Source organism: Nerophis lumbriciformis, linkage group LG12 (genome assembly GCF_033978685.3).
Source record: "Nerophis lumbriciformis linkage group LG12, RoL_Nlum_v2.1, whole genome shotgun sequence".
Taxonomy (NCBI): domain Eukaryota; kingdom Metazoa; phylum Chordata; class Actinopteri; order Syngnathiformes; family Syngnathidae; genus Nerophis; species Nerophis lumbriciformis.
Genome location: NC_084559.2, coordinates 46,197,955 through 46,213,256, shown reverse-complemented (window position 1 = coordinate 46,213,256; position 15,302 = coordinate 46,197,955). Strand labels below are relative to the sequence as shown.

The 15,302-nt window shown below is 36.9% G+C and overlaps 1 long non-coding RNA gene across 1 annotated transcript in view; it reads right to left on the bottom strand.

The window, feature by feature from the left end:
- The window catches only part of LOC133623385 (uncharacterized), a 104,982-nt gene that overhangs the window by 64,850 nt on the left and 24,830 nt on the right, over positions 1-15,302 (bottom strand). Inside the window, exon 2 of the long non-coding RNA XR_009817882.2 lies at positions 12,738-12,830. This is a non-coding gene — a long non-coding RNA (uncharacterized lncRNA). The remainder of the gene's footprint in view (positions 1-12,737; positions 12,831-15,302) is intronic.

Genomic DNA, 15,302 nt, shown 5'->3' with positions numbered 1-15,302 from the left:
AATACCCCGGATACTTTTTTTTGTAGTGGCATTGAATTTCTAAGCATTCATTTGTGTGCGTGTGTGTGTGTGTGTGTGTGCGTGTGTGAGTGAGTGTGTGTGCGTGTGCTTTAGGATTCAATTCAGATGAACTTTTAAAGGAACTGAACATATGAATGCACAATAAGGACAGGCAGATGAGAACAGGAACACTGACATAAAGCATCTATTAATAATTGGATGATATTCTCTCTCACACACACACAAACACACACACAGACACACACACACACACACACACACACACACACACACACACACACACACACACACACACACAACTATATCAATGCATGTGCACGTGCTACACACTTTTCAAGCTCTTCACAGAGAGCCAATTTATAGATACTGTACTAAAGCAACCCCTCATCTTTTTCCCTTGCCATGCCCCTGTCCCCTGTACACACACACACACACACACACACACACACACACACACACACACACACACACACACACACACGGGGGCACGCTGAGCACCCTGCCACACATACCGAAGGGGAGGACGCATCCCTCATAGCACCCAGGAAATTAACTTGACATTTGATGCAGACAGAAAATATATTTCGGTGGGGGAGGAGCGAGGGATAAAAAAAAAATAACAAAGTGTACCAAAGCAGAGACAGCGTCAACCCGTCCCTTGTTCATCCTTGCCCACCCCCCACCGCCTTTAAGCCAGGGGATGCATCCGAGGGGGATTTCAGCAATCTGCAATGCAGACCCCACTGGGTGCCCACGGAAAATGAGCTTCATCCTTTGCCCGTCGCTCTCTGTGTTTCCGTCCCCCCTTTTGTTTCCGTCTTTTATAACCCCCGCATGTTTTCCCTATTTCCCCCTCCCGTTTGTCTTGGCGCCTTCCAATCAAGGCGCCCGTTGGATAAGCAAATTCAAGATGGAGGACTGGCGGTGTGTTCAATTAGTGAGCGTCAGGGCGCTGTAAATGGAGGCTACCTCAGCATTTGGGGGAGGCTGTTCTTGCCTCACATATCAAGGTGTGTGTCCTGTTTGTATGCCAGGAAACGGTGTGGCCATGCATATGTCTGAGAACATTAACCTGGGCAGGCCACAATAAATGCGTCATTATGTGGTGCTCCAGTTTTACACGGAAAACAACGGAGCACCGAGCAGAGCGTCCGTCTGGGTATTCTCTGCATTAGACATGCGGGAATGTTAACATCATTATGCACGATTGCCAATGTCTGTGAACACACACCCCTCCCTCATTCTCCTCGCATATTGTGTCTGCTTAAAGAACTGATATTATTATTCAAACAGGAGTTTGCCTATTCATACTAAACACAAGCTGTTAGGGGTGTCCAAAAAAAAAAAGTGATTTTCAGAGTGATCGCGATTCTTAACAATACAGTTTTTTTTCCATTTGCTTACACACAATTTTACTAACTGTGTGTGTCTTTTTTCAAAAGGGTTTACACACGTTTCCAAACACAACATTCAATTCTTAGAGCACCAAAGTCGGTCAACCGTCTTAAGAAGGGACTAAAAACCCACCTTTTTAGCACAGCTTTTATCACATTTCTTTGCCTTCTTGTTTTTAAATGCACTGCTTGCCTATCTGTTTTATCCAGTGCTTTCATGTTTTTATTTCTATTTTAGCTATGTTTCTATCGTATCTAGTGTTTATAGTGTCTAGTGTCTAACTTTTTATTTTTATTACTTTTTTTAATATTTTGCAGCACTTTTAGATTTTGACAAATGTAAAGTGTGTTACAAATTCATTATATTATTATTATTATATTATTATAAAAAAATCATTATTATTATTTATTATTAATTTTCTTAATTCCTAGATTATTTGCAAAATGACACACTCTGGTCAAAACATACGCCCATTCGTAAAAATAAAGCAAGAATTTGTAAAAATGTGGTTTTATTGTCACCTCGCTCACGCAGACGTCAAATGATGAGACACTGTTGGAGTGAGTTACCCAGAACAGTGAGAAATACAAAACACATTTGTAAAAAAACCCTGTTTTACTATAAGAAATCACTGTAAAACTTTCGTATGGGGAACATAATGTAAGTAACAAAGACTTAATTAAGAGTTATTTGGACACTAGGGGAACATATAAGGGTTAGGGTTAGGGTTACTAATAAGCAATAATTCTGAGGTTATTGAGGGAAGACTCTTTTGTTGTATAATAAGGCCATGCAGAATACGGCATTAATAAGTACTTAATAATGACTAATTAAGAGCCAATATGTTACTAATTTGCATGTTAATAAGCAACTAATTAATGGTGAATATGTTCCCTATACTAAAGTGTTACGAAATCACATGTTTGGGGCATTTTGCTCAACCTTTTTAGCATATGTGATAAATGATTACTGTAACTTGACAAAATATATTGGCAAATCAATAGCAAATGCCATTGTTTACTTTGCAGTGGGCCTATATGTAAGGACCTAAAGAGAAAGCAAAATTCTTGTAATCTTTTCAAGAAGTGCTCAACAATGATGCTGCAAACTGCAAATATGTATTTTGACCACAGTCAGGTAAAATAACGTATCACAGTAGTCAACAATGACATGCAGTACAAATTAAAATTTGAGACAAATAAAAAGGTTTGAAAAAAGATCTGGAGATGAATACAGTTTTTTCCAATTGCTTACACACTAAATTTTACATTTTCACACAGTTAACAAAAGTCTACATACACTAAACAAAACCACTGTGCAGATTTTCCTAATATTAGGCATAGACTCTGATTCACATTTTTTGGCGAAATATTCCACACAATGCTTTTACACACACCTAACCATCTTGCACACAGATAACGATTGTGATACACACATTTTCACACTTTATAAACACACTAGGATTGTGATACACACATCTTTACACCTTACTCAAAGATGAGGATTGTGAAGTTACTTCCTGGTCAATGCAAAGGGCTGTCTTGCCAACGAACACACACTTGAACACATTGGATAATCACATCCACCAGGTGTAAAGACACACAGGTGATACATTGAAAATACAGCTTTCAAGTGGGTGCTACACCTATAAATTTTTTTCCATTTGTAATATTGATCTCCAGATTTTATTTTTCAAACCTTTTTATTTGTCTCAGATTTTAATTTGTACTGCATATCATTGTTGACTACTGTGATATGTTACTTTACCTGGCTGTGGTAAAAATACATATTTTCAGTTTGCAGCATCATTGTTGAGCAGTTCTTGAAAAGACTACAGGATATTTTTACTTTCTTTTTAGATCCTTGCGTATAGGCCCACTTCAAAGTAAACAATGACAATTGCTATGGATTTGCCAATATATTTTGTCAAGTTACATTAATCATTCATCACATATGCTAAAAAGGTCGAGCAAAATGCCCCAAACATGTGATTTCTTATAGTAAAATAGGGTCTTTTGCAAATGTGTTTTGTATTTATCACTTTTCTGGGTAACTCACTCAAATAGTGTCTTGACATTTGAAGTCTGTGTGAGTGAGATGACAATAAAACTGCATTTTTACAAATGCTTGCTTTATTTTGAAGAATGGGCGTATGTCTTGACCGAAGTGTGTCATTTTGCAAATAATCTGGTAATTAAGAAAATTGAATGTTGTGTTTGGAAAAATGTGTAAATCCTTAAAAGTTAGTAAAATTGTGTGTAAGCAAATGGAAAAAACTGTAAAAATGACAGCATAGAGTATAGGCTACATGTGCAGACTTAGGCGACAACAATTCTATGAAAGAACATACTCAAAAGCCTCAGTTAGTGATTCTAATCATCACCTGCCCGTCTAGCTGTATCGGGTCCTAGTATCTCATCCACATCACATGTGCAAGATGGGAAGGTGTGTGTAAAAGCATTGTGTGGAATAGTTCGCAAAAACTGTGACGCATAGTCTATGCCTAATATTAGGCAAATCTGTACAGTGGTTTTGTTTACTGTGTGTAGACCTTTGTTAACTGTGTGAAAATGTAAAATTTAGTGTGTAAGCAATTAGAAAAAACTGTAATAATAATAGTCCCAAGAGGCAAAACAAAACAAAACAAAACGGTACAAATGTAGTTTTGTCTTATAGTACCTATTTTTACCTATATTTATTTTAGTGCAATTTATTCTTTTATTATTGTGTTTTATTCTGGCTTGTCCCAAATCTTATCTACATGGGATTGTTTATGTTAAATCCTTTTTATGGGGAACTTTGAGTACATGTACTATTGTGTGAGCTTGGCAATGTTGGTGATGCTTGTTATGTGGTAGGTCTTTGTATTGCATATCTAAGATGTTCCTTTCTCTGTGTGTTTAAAGGATGTCCTGATCTTGATGGCTGCAATACAAGTTTACCTTTGGGTACTAATAAAGTAACCTAACCTAAAAATAATACATTTCATTTGTGAAGCACTTTACATTTGTCAATCTCAAAGTGCTACAGAGTTTAAAGCAGGGGTGTCAAATGTACAGCCCGAGGGCCGGATCAGGCCCGCGAACAGGTTGTATCCACCCTGCGGGATGAGTTTGCTAAGTATAAAAAATAACCTGAAATTTTTGAATGAAAGAAACAGCTGTTCTAAATGGATGTCGCAATAGCAATTATTTGTATCGTAGATGCTACATATGTACAAAATAAACCACATGATGTTAGTACATCAGTCGAGGAAAATGATCAAAATACATAAATAACATCCTGTAATTTGATTTTGATTTTTTTTTCTTATCTTGATAGATTGAAAATAAACACCAATGAGTTGACTGATGAACATTATCACATCATTTATTCAGAAAATATAAATAACGACAAATAAAGATAGAATACCATTAACCACAACATGTAAGTGTAAAAAAAGCCCAACAACATTATGATTTGTACAATTTCAGAATGTGCTGTTTAAACAAAGACAACAATCTGAAGTTGTCTTTATTTTTAAGTTATCGTGCCGTGATTTTACCAGTCCGGCCCACTTGGGAGTAGATTTTTCTCCATGTGGCCCCCGATCTAAAATGAGTTTGACACCCCTGGTTTAAAAGGATACAAGACTAGTTGAAAACCCATAAAACATCTAATTGAAAAAATAAAAAATAAAAAATAAAAATTATATGCATATATATACATATATATATATATATATATATATATAATTTGAGATTCTTATTTGAAACGATTTTTAATGGATTCCAAAAAAATCAAGAATCAATCCCCCCCCCGCCCCCATTCTGTCCTGTCCAGCCATTTTAGAAAAAAGAAGTGTTGCATACTTCTCTTGTTTTTGTATTTGACTGAAAAGCACTTTATTAAACAAAAACAGTTTTCTTTTAAGTGGTATAGAAATTGATAAGAACTGTTTATTGTTGTTATGGAGGAATGTAGTTAATCATAGATCTGGCATCCAATGTTATTACAAAAAAGTATAGATTTTGAATTAAAAAATTGTTTCTAATTCGAATAGTTTCCCCCAAAAATCGAATGGTGTGGTGCCCGGAGGTTCACGACCCTACAAACTATGTATGCTGCTTCTCTCTACTTGTAAAGAGTCATTATCAGGATTATATCTGACTGAGGGAGGAAAGGGAATTGTTACAGTGTTGCATGACTCATAAAATGAATGTGTATTATATACAGCAAATGTGGAGTGACATTTAGACACAGATGTGTGCATCTTAGCTTTTACAGTAAACAGGTTGCCCTCCTATTTTCTTTAATATTCACGGCGAGAAACAGGAGTCCAGTAAAAAAAAAAAAAAAAGCTACACAGGCAGGTTTTTATTTGGAAGGCGGCTCGTGAAATCTGGCTTTTATTTGCATCATTTGTATTCTGACGGGGTGCCGTCAACATATTGCATCATCATGCACACATGCTGCAACGGTTGCTAAATTACATTTGCATTTCCTGCATGGTGGAATATCCTTATCCATGGTGCACTTTGGAAAAAAAAAATATATATATTTAAAAAAAAAATGGCTGCTCCATATAGGTTTAGGTTTGTGCTGCATGTGTTCAGTACTAAGTAAGTGGCATTTTTTCGTGTGCATGTACAAACACCTCCCCCCCTCGCCTTTCCTCGCTGCTCCTGATTTGCATTCATTTGCATGATTTCACAACGTGCATATCCTTTGTTCTGGTTGCTTGGTGATGCAGAAGATACCCCCCACCCTCTGACCTCCCCATCCCTCTCTGCGATGTAAAATAGTAAACATTTTTAATTGAAAATGACAAACCTTTTTACATTGTGATATTCTTGTAGAAAAAAAAAAACACAAAAAAAACTGCGTCAGAATGAGGACAAATAAAGATGCGGATGCTTTGGGGTGGTGCGACTACATTTCCCTGCATGTAATTGACATTGTGTTATCGCTAAGAGGCATGAGCATTGGCAGCATGTTGCATGGCGAAAGAACATCATCCAAGCATGAAATATGGACTTACCTGACATAAAAAAATATGAGAACCATACATGGAAACTAAATCATTCACGACAAAAATTTGCTCCTGTGTGTTTTCATAAATAATATACAATCTCCCTCTTTTAGTTTTCTCCACGTTTTACAACTACTGTGTGTTGATCATTACGTATTCTAAGATATTTGTTTATCATTTATTTTATTCCTGAGCATTTTGATGTGTGCGGCCACAGTTAAAGCCCTCCTACAGTATATGCTGGCATCTTTTGTTGTCTGATGTTGTTTTATCTTTCCTGACCACACACACACACACACACACACACGCACACACACACACACACACACACACACGCACACACACACACACATGCTTGTATTTGTTACCTTCTTGAGACCTCGGAAAAATGCCTACCTCTTTAGGAGCACCCTTTCTAGATATATAAAGATGTGTATTTACAACATTAATAATATATACATACTTATGCGAATATAAAAAAGCTTGTTGTGAAAAATTAGTTGGAATTTCACAAGAAAAAGGTCACAGTTTCACAAGAAACACTTAGAATTTTGGCAGTATTACAGTAAAATTTGTCATTTTACTCAACGCAAGTCAACATTTTACAAGAAAAACTGAACATTTGTGCAATATTATGATAAAAGTTGGAATTTTACTCAATAACAGTCGCAATTTTACAAGAAAAGCATAACCTTTTGGCAATTTTATGAAAAGAGTCGTAATCTTACTCGACAAAAGTCACAATTTTATAAGAACTTCAAAATGTTGGCAACATTATAATAATAATCGTAATTTTACTTGGCAGAATTATGACAAAAGTCATAATTTTACTCAAAAAAAATAAAAAATTGGCGATATTGTGATAAAAGTCGGAATGTTATGTGGCAAATGTCACCATTTTGCATTAAAAAGTAAGAATTGTACATAAAAAAGTAATAATTTTACGGGAAAATATTGCAATATTACAGAAACAGAAAGAATATGACCAATTACCAATTTTATAAGAAAAAAGTCAACACATTGTGAGAAAAAGACTGCTTTTAGGTATAAAATTTTTTTTTAGAATGTTTTGTTTGTAATTGGTTTTTAATCTTCATTATTTACTTCATCCATCCATTTTCTACCGCTTATTCCCTTTGGGGTCACGGGGGGCGCTGGAGCCTATCTCAGCTACAATCGGGTGGAAGGCGGTGTACACCCTGGACAAGTCGTCACCTCATCACAGGGCCAACACAGATAGACAGACAACATTCACACTCACATTCACACACTAGGGCCAATTTAGTGTTGCCAATCAACCTATCCCCAGGTGCATGTCTTTGGAGGTGGGAGGAAGCCGGAGTACCCGGAGGGAACCCACGCAGTCACGGGGAGAACATGCAAACTCCACACAGAAAGATCCCGGACCTTTGTATTGTGAGGCAGACGCACTAACCCCTCTGCCACCAAATTTATTTTTTTTAAATAAATTTTGCCCAGAGGGGGCGCATTTCAATTTCTTGCTTCTTGCACACACTTGTTATTTCATATGTTGACCAGAGGGGGAGCACTTTTAAAACAGACACACAGGCAATTTTGAAAAATCCCTCCTTTTTGGGACCACCCTAATGTTGATAGATTCCATCACCAGGGGTGCAAATGAGACATTCTCTATTAGATGCAATGGTTTTCCCTACTGGGACCATTATTTATGTCCTAACTTGTTCACCGGTCCTCATATGGAAGGTACTTTTCCTTGTTGATGTCTCAAGAAGGGTAGAAATACAAGAACACACACACACACACACACACACACTGATGTTAAAGAAATGTATTGAAGCTGGCTCTCTGATGGCTGACTTTAGAAAAAAACAGACCTAAAATAGACCTTGCATGATTACTGTTTTTTTTTTTGGTTTCACTTTATTTAGATCCATCCACGAGTTTTCTTTTTTGCTTAGAGGATGTTTGCGTGTACAGGAATAATTTCAGCCGTTCCTTTTGTCATTTTTGGGGCATGGTTGGTTATCCACTCATAACAATATCACCTGTGTCCATGAACACGGTAACGTATTGTGAATTTTGCATACACATGGATACAGTTATGCATACAGTATACTGCATTGCAAAAATGGGACAATATATTAGGAACATCCATCAGTTTGCAATCTACAATCGCAACAATAAACATATTGATAAATAAATACCTCTCTATTGTGTTGAATTTGAAACCACTCTCGGTACTTAGTGCTTATCACGTCACTTTCTCTTGACTTCTTCAGACATTTTCAAAACATTTTGATGAAACCTTACACAATTAACTATGGCACAAACGAGAAAACGTGTCATACGTGCGGACAAGATGAGCTTATTAAAAAGATTTGTCTCTCCTTCGTGACATCAAATGTAACATGTAATAATGATGGAGGGTCCTAATTGAAAAGTCAGTGTGCGTTCCCCAGGACACAAATGAGGCCAATTAGGGTTTTCGCATGGATTTCCCCGGCCAGCGGATATCTTTTTAATTGTTGTTTGAATATCGTATGTGTGTGTCATGCTACTGTCGACGAACCTCCGTTTCCTCTTTCTCGTCCTGACTTTGGTATAAACTACAGGGCATGGAATGGGTCACGGGATGTGATCGCCTGAGCTCAATTCCAACTGTTGTTAAGCTTTTTACTGTGTCCTCTGGACCGCTACTAACATTTCTGCCTGCCAATAAAATGACACACACTCACTCATCAACAGAGATGGGCATGTAGGAGGATGAATAAAAAATAAATGTGACAGCTATCATTACTTTTGAGACGTGGTTAAAGCAAGCATGTGTGTTTTCAGTGACTTCGATTTAGTGTGACAAAAAAAACGACCGTCAAGAGGCATTTTTTAATCAAATGTTTTGCGATAATGCCTTGAACCTACTGTCTAAAACAGGAATGCCCAAATTTAGCCGGCTGTGTTATTTCTTTTGGCCCACCAACTGTAATACATAATCATTGATGGCATGTTCGCAAGGCTATATTGTAAAAAAAAGTCAGTAGATTTAACTGTAAAAAACTGGCAGCTAAGTCGCCAGAAATTTACCAGTGGTACTGTTTTTCCATTTACAGTAATGCACTGTAAAAACAGGGAACATAGATTTTTCGGTAAAAAATAACAGCTCAGTTGCCAGAATTTTGCGGTGAAAATAACATTGGTAGTGTTTTTCAATTTATTAGTAATGCACTGTAAAAAAAAATGTCCGTAGATTTTACAGTAAAAAACTGGCAGCTCAGTCACCAGTGATACAGTTTAAATTTACAGGATTGTTTTGTAAAAAAACACCGTTAACGTTAGTGTAAAATTTTGCTGATTGAGCAGCCAGTTTTTTTTCATTGTAAACCAGCAGATTTAACTGTAAAAAACTGGCAGCTGAGTCGAAATGTACCGTAAAATCATCAGTGATGCTATTCTTCCATTTACAGTAATGCATTGTAAAAACAGGGAACGTAGATTTTTCGGTAAAAAATAAACAGGTCAGTCGCCAGAATTTTGCGGTAAAAATAGCAATGATAGGGTTTTTCAATGTATTAGTTATGCACTGTAAAAAATGGCTGTAGATTTTACAGTAAAAAAGTAGCAGCTCAGTCACCAGTGATACAGTTTAAATTTACAGGATTGTTTTGTAAAAAAACACCGTTAACGTTAGTGTAAAATTTTGCTGATTGAGCAGCCAGTTTTTTTTCATTGTAAACCAGCAGATTTAACTGTAAAAAACTGGCAGCTGAGTCGAAATGTACCGTAAAATCATCAGTGATGCTATTCTTCCATTTACAGTAATGCATTGTAAAAACAGGGAACGTAGATTTTTTGGTAAAAAATAAACAGGTCAGTCGCCAGAATTTTGCGGTAAAAATAGCAATAATAGGGTTTTTCAATGTATTAGTTATGCACTGTAAAAAATGGCTGTAGATTTTACAGTAAAAAAGTAGCAGCTCAGTCACCAGTGATACAGTTTGAATTTACAGGATTGTTTTGTAAAATTCAGGTGATTGATCTACCAGTATTTTTCATTGTAAACCAGTAGATTTAACTGTAAAAAACTGGCAGCTGAGTCGCCAGACATTTACCGTAAAATCATCAGTGGTACTATTCTTCCATTTACAGTAATGCACTGTAAAAACAGAGAAGTCGGTTTTACGGTAAAAAAGTAACAGCTCAGAATTTTGCAGTAAAAATAACATTGGTAATGTTTTTCAATGTTTTAGTAATGCACTGTAAAAAAAAACTAGCAGCTCAGTCACCAGTGTTACAGTTTACATTCACTGGGGTTTTTTTGGGAAAAAAACACCGTAAATTTTACCATAAAATTCACTGATTGAGCTGCCAGTATTTTTAATAATGAAATCTATTGAATTTGTTTTTTCCGCGGGCTAACTAGTCGCGTTTGAATTTGAGACCCCTGCTCTACGGTAAAGTTGTGACTTTTTTAAGTCTTATGGAAAACGATAAATCTTGGTCGCCATGCTTCGCCCACTTCCTACAATAAAAACCTAAACACTTCCAAATTTAGCATCCTCCATATGTCTTAACTGTCTGGGCTAAAGTTTGAAAGTGATCAGATAAAATATCTGGGAAAAACTGGTTACAGAACAACACCTGGAAATGGCAAAAATCCGCAGAAAATTACCCTTTGGAATGTTTTGAGGTTTAAAATGTACATAAAAGACACATTTACATGTTAACTGAATTAGGCACATGACTTATATTTATATATGGGGGCATGAGGCTAAATTCCTCACTGGCGGTGCTATTGCAGGGTAAACATCGCTGTTTGGCCCGTGGACCATTGGCACATTTTCACTTTGGCCCTTGGAGGCAAAACGTTTGGGCACCCCTGCTCTAAAGAGCTAGACGCACGCACAAAATATTAACAAAGAACATTCAGATGACCTCTTAAGACTCAATCATGTATATGCAAAGGAACATAGGTCATAGTTATGTTCCATTACTTGTCCATGCAGCTTCTAGCATTAAATATGTTGTTTAATGTGTCAGTAACCTTCAATATATAGGGAAGGCTACCTTTGCTGTAACCTGGGAATACCGGTACTCAACAATGATATTTATTACCACTCATGTGCTAATAAATGTTAATTTTATTAACATTTTATTTTAACATTTACAATGAACCAAATGATAACCGTGCTGTCCAATATTGATTTCTTACACTTCTGAGTCTCATTTGCAAGTGTTATATATTACATTTGCAATTGCAAGCTACGGTGTGTTGCAGAGCCAGGGAGTAGCCTTTGCTATTAAAGCAAAAATAAGTGTTTGTACAGTAAGTTTTGTGCTTATTACACACCCGCTGTTTGATCGCAATGTGTATCTTAGTCGTAGTTTCATTTGGAGGTGTTAAAATTGGCGTGCAAAATCACTAATCAGCAGCGTGTGTATGACAAATCCTATGTACCAAGACGTGACTGGCAATGTTTGAATTTACGACGGAATCCAGTACAGAACTCAGAACCAATCCCCACTTCAATTACATCTTTTTATTTAGTTCTATTTATTTCATCACGGCGTAACACGGGTGACATTTTGCGTGTGAAAAATAACTAAATTGTCTTTTTTTTTTTTAATTGGTATTCTTTGCTTGGCACTGTCATGCAGGAATTATAATCACCTGTGTGTCTATTAATACAAGCTTACCTTAGGCAGGCATCGAGCTAGCGCATGTTGAAAAGTGTACGTTGAAGTGTTTTCTATCAGGCTTGTTTCCTTTGTTGGCATGGAAAATTGCAATATTGCCTTGAGAAATAATAATATAATATATTAGTATATATTACATACTGTGTATGTAATATGTAAATATCATATCTATGTTATATTTTGTATTGCTTCTATGGTACAATTTTTGTCTACTTAATACCTGCATTATCCTTTCCATCCTTTGAAACTGAGCTACTGTGTGGAACAATGTCCCTTGTGGATCAATAAAGTTTGTCTAAGTCTAAGTCTAAGTGAGACAGTCGGGCTGAGTCTGCTCTGAGTGCTGCTTGAGTGCTTGTTTGCCCGCCTTGTGTTTCAGCCGGTGCCGAGTCTGCAACCAAGACGTGACTGGCAATGTTTGAATTTACGACGGAATCCAGTACAGAACTCAGAACCAATCCCCACTTCAATTACATCTTTTTATTTAGTTCTATTTATTTCATCACGGCGTAACACGGGTGACATTTTGCGTGTGAAAAATAACTCAATTGTCTTTTTTTTTTTTTATTGGTATTCTTTGCTTGGCACTGTCATGCAGGAATGATAATCACCTGTGTGTCTATCAATACAAGCTTACCTTAGGCAGGCTCAGTGGAACGCAAATCCCAAACGTCACATTGTTGTCCATCTTCTGCTTTCTGGAGGCCTCCACAGGTCCAGTTCTCCATCTCTGCGGCAGAACAAGTGTAAAAGGGTCAATTATGGCATGGTACAATCAAATTGCACAATTCAACTCATCCGAAAAGGAGCATGAATAAGCAGGGCTTATTTGACCATTTCTATCACTGATGACATCATAAAACTGACGATGGCATAGTCGAGGGTGTTTAAGGGAAACATGGATTGCCATACTTCAGAATATTGTATTTGTTAATACGCAACCATAACTGATCTCCAGTTAGGGTTAGGCACTAGTATAGTATCGCGGTACTAGTGAATCAAAAACGGTACTAGACTCTGTTTGAAAAGTACCGGTTCGCCATATTTTATTTTATTTTACAGGCATGACGCGAGTCGTCACGTCATGACATTGCTTTAGTACTTACAAGCAGACACAGTGTGTGGACAGAAAAGGGAGAATAGACGCATTTTTTGCTTAAAAAACTGACGATAAAGGTGAAGTTATAACACTGAAAAGCCCACAGGAAGAGGTGCTTTAAAGACATGGCTAGCTAGCTAGCGGCGAACGTCCATTCGCAGTCGGCAGTGTTTTAGCTACTTCTAAATCACTAATCCTTGCCTCCATGGCGACAAATAAAGTAAGTTTCTTACGTGTATCATCCCTGCAGGACGAGGAATAGCTAAACATGCTTCACTACACACCGTAGGAGGATACCAAAAGCTCACCGGCGTCACAATGTAAACAAATGCCATGGGTGGATCTACACCTGACATCCACTGTAATGATACCAAGTACAAGAGTGTATCTAGTCGATACCACTATGATTACATCGTAAAAAAAATTTTTTTATTTCAATTTCACATTATGTTTATAAACTCAGTAAATACGTCCTTGGACACATGATGATTAAATTATGACCAATGTATGACCCTGTAACTACGTGGTATCGAATCCATACCTAAATTTGTGGTATCATCCAAAACTAATGTAAAGTATCAAACAACAGAAGAATAAGTGATTATTACATTTGAACAGAAGTGTAGATAGAACATGTTGAAACAAAAAATAACCAGATATTAACAGTAAATGAACAAGTAGCTTAATAATCCATTTCCTACCGCTAATTTTGACAAAATAATAGAATGATAATTGACACAAAATGTTACTGCTTATGTCAGCAGCCTTTGTTTGCTTACTTACTACTAAAAGACAAGTTGTATTATATGTTTACTATTTTATTTAAGGACAAAATTGTTCTTTGATTACTATAAGAAACATATGTTTAATGTATCGAAAGATTTTTTGTTAAAATAAAGCCAATAATGCCATTTTTTTGTGGTCCCCTTTATTTAGAAAAGTACCGAAATACATTTTGGTACCGATACCGGTACCAAAATATTTGTATGGAGACAACCCTAGCTCCAGTACTGTAGTTATGACCCTCCAATTCTTTTTGAGACTGTTTGATGTCTACAAATCTGACTGTGGTGACCAGGAGAAGCTAATGAACGAACATAAACATTAAGTTACTCTGCACGTCGGATCATTCCAAAGTGCGGTTCAGTACGAGCACAAACACTGCATTCAACTGTGGGCCGATATATTAGCATATATTTGTTTTCTCAATGACAGAGATGCTGTTTGCATTATTTCAGGTGTGTGCCATCACAATGATTTTGATGTTGACATTTATGGTACAATTATTACACTGTGCTAATTGTTTTAAAAAAAGAGTTAAATTGTATATATATATTTTTTTAAGAACTTATTAGTAAGGACAATATAGGCCCGTTCTATTAAAAGGTTTGCGTGTATTAAAACACGTACAAACTAAATAGCGCATGCTAAGCAGACCGAAGCTCACGCACCGAAGATTGCATCTCTTAAATGAGCAAAATAGCGAGCGCGATCCATTTAGCGCGTTTGTCCTCATGAATATGCAGAATATCTGCTGGTTATTAGCGTGCACGCAACACTGGGATGGGGATATGCAATTATTTAGCACTCACTTTGTGATTCACAAAGCCTGAAACTGTTTTAGCACGTTGGGAAGGCAGGCGTGTAACCCGGCTGGTTCACCTTTTTACCGCATTGCACATGCGGAATCGAACACTTGTCGAGGCGAGCGTGCTGACCACTGGACTAAAAGCCCAGCACTACTCTTGAAGTTGTCGAGAAGTGAGGTTCACCAACGCACTTGGTGGCCCCCGTTGCACTTCCAAACAGACAACAAAGTGAGAATCCTCGACATATTTGGACTGTCAGAAATAATAATAGAAGATACATGTTGTATGTCCTGCTACGCCTTTTTATAGCTGCTGGAAGACGACTAAAGCGGATCATAGGATGATCATTTTTCATATAGGAGATAGAGTGATGTAACGAAAAAATAAAAGTATTCAGCATTTTCTTGTGTCTGTATAGAATGGTGGTCAATAGAAGATCACTTTTTGGCACAAGATCTCCCACAGCGCACCTCTGGTGTTCTAAAATGTTGGTTATGTTGTGTAGATCGCACTG